General features: G+C 38.7%; 1 protein-coding gene across 1 annotated transcript in view; it reads right to left on the bottom strand.

Moving 5' to 3' along the window:
* Atpsckmt (ATP synthase c subunit lysine N-methyltransferase) overlaps nt 1-5,691 on the bottom strand; it is a 269,273-nt gene that overhangs the window by 136,064 nt on the left and 127,518 nt on the right. The gene's annotated exons all lie outside the window — the stretch shown is intronic.

Below are 5,691 nucleotides of genomic sequence, written 5' to 3' on the forward strand. Positions count from 1 at the left end.
TGCTACTGAGGATTTGTTCATAAAGTCTTTTCCTATACCAATGTCTTCCAGAGTTCTGCCTAACTTACCTTCCAGCAAGTTTAATGTTTCTGTTTTAATATTTAGATCTTTAATCCATTTGGATTTTAATTTAGTGCATGGTGAAAGATAAGGGTCTAATTTTAATCTGTGGCAGGCTGACATCCAGTTTTTCCAACACCATTTATTAAAGAGGCTATCTTTCCTCCACTGAGGATGGTGAGCTCCTTTGTCAAAGATGAGGTAGCTGAGTACATCTGCATATGTTAAGAGACCATTTTCAACTTCAGAATTAATGATTATTTTAATCTTACATCATTGCCTTTTCTCTTTTACTTTCCTTTTTTAGTTTTGTTTTAGGATTCCCTATTTTTAATGTTCATACAGAGATTTCTTTAACTGAAATACCGAATAGTTTCTCTGGTGTGAAAAACTATAATAGTACACAGGATCCTAATGAGACAATTAATAATGTGAAATAGGAAGTAAAGGGCTAAAAGGTGTAGGGAAACTGGGAAGGGTGGGGGAAAGGTAATAAGGGAGAGAAAAAAAATGAGAAACTGAAAAAATGGAAATAAAGTGTTTGTAAATGGAGAGGGGAGGAAGGGGTGAAGGGAGGGCAGGGACAAGGGGAAAAAATGAGAATCAAGACCTATTATGTAAAGGTACAGGATCCCAATGATGAATTTAACTGTATTGTATACCTAGATTGTACCAATAAACTCAATAAAAAGAAAAAAAAAGACTCTGCAAGACAAGAGAAACCAACAGAGGTAAGAGACAACCTACAATGTGGGGAAAAAATCTTATTAGCTATTCCCTAGACAAAGGACTACTATCTAGAATATGTAAAGAACTTTAAAAAAATCAGACTCCCCAAATAAAAAGACCCAGTTCAAAAATAGGCATCTGAAATGAGCAGACATTTCTCAGACAAAGAAGCAAAGGCAGCAAATAAACATAGGAAAAAATGTTCAACATCACGGGTCATTTGAGAGATGTAAATGAACACAACACTGAGATTCCACCTCACCCAAGAGAGAATGGCTGCTATCAAGAAATGAATAACAGGGTCAGGGATTTAGCTCAGTGGTTCCACCACCTGCCTCACAAGTGCAAGGTCCCAAGTTTGATCCCTGGTACCAAAAAACAAAGAAATGAATAATAAATGTTGGCAGGGTTGTGGGGAGAAAGGAATCCTTCTCCATTGTTGGTGGGAGTGCACACTGGTGCAGACACTGTGGAAATCAGCATGGAGATACCTCAGAAAACTAGGATTAGAGGTTCCATTTGACCCAGCTATCCCTCAGCTTGGTATCTTCTCAAAAGAATTAAAAGAATCATATCACAGCAGTATATGCACACCCATGTTTATAGCAGCACAGTTCATAATAGCTAAAGCTTGGAAACAGCCCAATTGCCCATCAACTGCAGACTGGATAAAGAAGATGTGCTTTTTTTAAATATGTAAAATGAAGTACTACTCACCCGTAAAGTACAAGAAACTAGAGACATTTACAGATAAATGGATGCACAGTGAGGCCATACTCTGAAGTTACATAAATAGGACACACATGTATAAATACTGAATAGTTTCCCTGGTGTGAGAATCTAAAAGTGTAAATAAGGATTACAATGTATAATAGATAATGTGAAATAAGAAGAAAAGGTCTAAATGGAGTAGGGGAAGTGGGAGGGTAGAAAGAAAAAAATATTAGAAAAGGAAAAAATGGAAATAAAATCTTTGTAAATAGGGAAGGTGGAGGGTTTGAAGGGAGGGCAATGGAATGGGGGAAAAATAAGAACCAAGATATATCATGTAAAAGTACAAGTTCCCAATGATGAATGTAACTGTACTGTATACCCAGAATGTATCAATAACCTTAATGGAAAAAACAAAAGAAATAGAATGCATGTCAAAATTTATAGTTAGACAACAAGTTAGTTTATATTGACAAAAGGAAAAGTTCACAATACAAATGGTAGTTTTGCCATGTAACTAATCAGGCTGGAACTTGAAGCACCCACCATTTATCCATGTAAGGCACTGTTCTCTGGGCTGGCAGTTTGGATTCAACTGGGCAGTTCTAAAGGGCTCAGGGCTGATTCTTCCTTTGTGGCCCGCTGCAGGGGCTCTGCCTGGGGCTGGCAGACCTAGTCTTCAGTGGGAGGAGGAGTCCTGAGAGCACAGCACAGCAGGCTCCAGGAAGGGATGCTTTCCAAGCCTGTGCAGCACACATCTGCACCCACTAACGCTTCTGAGTTAAGTGACTTAGCATCAAAATAAAACAAATGAAAGCTGACAGAAAGATACCGATGAAAGAAAGATACAGATAAAAACCACATCCATAGATTTCTTCTTGAGTTCTTAATCTTTACATTGATGACAAGTAAATAAAGGCTTAGGGCTCAAATATGTAAAGAAATGGGTCATATTTTTTTCTGTACAGAATTTGGATCCTTTTTCAATGTCTTTGAAACATTCACAGAAACTGGCCATACTTCTAGGCTATAAAAGGTAATCTTATGATATCTTTAAAAGATTAGAAGTTACATAGGCCTGCTCTCTGCCCAGATGCAATAAACTAGAAATTAAATTATAGATAAGAAAGTTCAAACAGGAAATTAAAACACTGTCCTAAATAATTTTTGAGGTTTACATTGCGGATGATTTAGAAAATAAAAATAACAACAAAATTATATGTTAAAACTCTTTCTTGCAGGAGTCAGGAAATTTCTCATGAAGGACCACACCGTGCATACGTAAGGCATTGGCACTGCCCAGCTGTGATACATAAGTGAACAGATGTGGAAATGTTCCAGCAAACTCTTTACAAAAACAGATAGCAGACTGGATTTGGTCCATAGCCTGGTTTCCTAACCTGTACTTCATATTAATAAAACGTTAAGCACTTAGAAATTTCTAATGTTACATATTTTCATTACTAAAAAAGGACTAGAACCCAGTGAAATAAACAAGGGACCCTAAAAGCTAGAAAAATATCAACATAGCAAAACAGAGACAGCAGGAATAAAAAGTAAGGTTAAAATATAATTAAATGGGTATAAAATAATTGCATTAGTAAATAAATATATATCTGAAAAGACTGAAGATACATCTCAAAAGAGGATATCAAGAAAAATGAGCAAAATCACAAATACACATTAATGACTGTGAAAAAAATTGCAATCATAGATGTAGAAAATATTAAAAACATAAACTACCAACAAATACTAAGCAGAACTCTAGGTGATAAATGGCTCTCAAAAAAATTGAGACTTAATTGTCTAGAAATTTTCTATTGAGGAAAACTGATTTATGAAAAGGTAGCAAATCTGAATAAAGAATATTAAAAAAAAGAATATGAAAACAGCTCACACTTATCCAGGATTTGCTACAATCTGCTCTTCTTCGGTCAAGTGGTTTTACTGTATTAACAATGGTGTACTATAGGTATGGTTATCGTGTCTGTTTGTTCAGATGAATGCACAAAAGTTAAAAAGATTAAGCTTCCCACAATGTAGCACCTAGAATTAGCACTTTCTCACTCAGGCAGTCCACAGGCTCTTCGGCCCTCAAGCCTCAGCACTGCAGAAGAAATTGAACAGTATCTCAGAGGTCACCCCAAAAAGACAGTGGGACAGCATGCCTCCCCAGGGAGCTTCCTCAACCCTTTGGGTAATCCCTATGTACTTTAAACCATTTCAGAAAAAGAGGGAAAGTTGGCTTTGCTCAGAGAGGAGTTTCTGGGGGCTAAGTAATATTTTTCTTTCTTTTTTAAATTTAATTTTATTTGTAAATGTTTGTAGTACATGAAGTTTACTTTCACCTTAGGGAGTAGGTACATGTACATAGCACAGCTTGATTCTTTCTTATTCCCCTTCCTCTCCACGCCAACATCCCTCCCTCCATCTCTAAATCCCCTCTCCCTATTATTTTTCTTAGTTCATGTGCATGACATACAATGTTTGTGTTCGTTGTGGGTGTTTGGCACCGAGGTGTTATGGTTTGTACCTAGACCGCCCCCCAAGGCTCGTGCATTCACAGGTGAGGCTTTAGGGAGGGGAGTGGATCATGGGCCTGTGGTACTCATCACTGGCTCAGTCTACACATGAGTTTATAGCTAAATGTTACAAAGTGAAGCCTGGTCTGCAGAAGTGCGTCCCTGGGGGCCCCTCCTCCCCTTCCTCCGGGCTTGCTCTCTCCTCTCCCCCCTCCCCCCCCACTTCCCAACACCCTGCCATGAGCTGTTTCTCCTCTGCCATGCAGCCCTGCCTTGCAGCCAGCCAACTGTGGGCTGAAACCTCTGCACACTGTGGGCCAGCTCCTCCTTAGGGCTGCATCAGACATTGTGTCTCAGCAGTAAGAGAGCAACTAGGACTACGGGAGACTTCCTCAGTCTTTTCACTTCTGCTTCCTCCCTCCATCCACCTGTGATGTCTGAGATGCTTTCCTGTTCATAAAAGATCTATCTTCCTGTGTCTTTATATCCATCTTTGATTCTGCTCTTTATTTGCACTTTGAATTATTCAAATGCAAGAAACCATGTGGTATTTATGTACCTGTTTAATTTGCTTGACGTTGTATTTTTCCAGGTGTGTCTACTTTCCTACAAATGTCTTAAACTTACCCTTCCCTGTAGCAGAGTGGTGTTGCATTGTGTATAAACACAATATTTCTTCATTCGTTCATTCACCTGTTGATGGACATACAGGCTGCTTCCCGGATTTAGCTATTATGAATTGTGCTTCTATAAACATTGGATGTGTGTATTCTATAACATGATGGATTTAGCTGTTTTTGAAAGATACTTAGGAGACTAACAAGCTCAAATGGAATAAGCAAATGTCACCACAATACCTGACTTCAAGTTATACTACAAAGAAACAGTGACTTTAAAAATGGCATGGTATTGGCACAAAAACAGATTGTGGGTTAATGTAACCAAACAGAGGGTGCAGACACATTTAGCTATTCGATCTTTGATAAAGAGGCCAAAAAACATACTTTGGAGGAAAGATCACCTCTTAGCAATTGGTGCGGGAAAAACTGGCTATCTGTATGCAGAAGATTGAAGCTGGACCCGTGTCGTTCACCAAGTGCTAAACTAAAATAAAAATGGGTCAAATATGCAAACAAAACAGAACAGGGACCCTACTGGGAGATAAAGTAGGTAAAATTCTTGAAGGTTTTACCTATGAAATAACAGCAAGAATCAAGAAATGGGAAAATGACCGACAGAGGGAGGAGATGACCTGCAGTCTGGGGAAGGCTTTTGCCCGCTATTTCTCAGACCGAGCACTGATACCTAGACTGCGTGAACTAAAACGATAGATGCAACATAAAAGACCCGATGGAAACACGGGCAAGTGACATTAATAGACACTTCTCAGAAAAAGGTTCATCTTTCTCTGGCCATTAGAGAAATGTAAATTAAAACAATGTTAAGTTCAATCTTTCGCTCCATTCCGGTCTCCCCGGGTCACCGTGGGCACCTCCAGGGTCGCAGCTGTCTGCCCCAGGTGCAGGGCTCTCCAGCAGCTACTTATCGGAGACTCAAAAGTAAGACCATAACTTAAGGCATTTCATAAATGAAGCACTGAGGAATAAAGTGAGAAAATGCCACATAGAAAATAAATGGTTATATCTATTAGTTTGACCATAAATATATA

The sequence above is a fragment of the Fukomys damarensis genome, unplaced genomic scaffold (genome assembly GCF_012274545.1).
Source record: "Fukomys damarensis isolate Sample0158 unplaced genomic scaffold, DMR_v1.0_HiC HiC_scaffold_1, whole genome shotgun sequence".
Classification (NCBI taxonomy): Eukaryota; Metazoa; Chordata; class Mammalia; order Rodentia; family Bathyergidae; genus Fukomys; species Fukomys damarensis.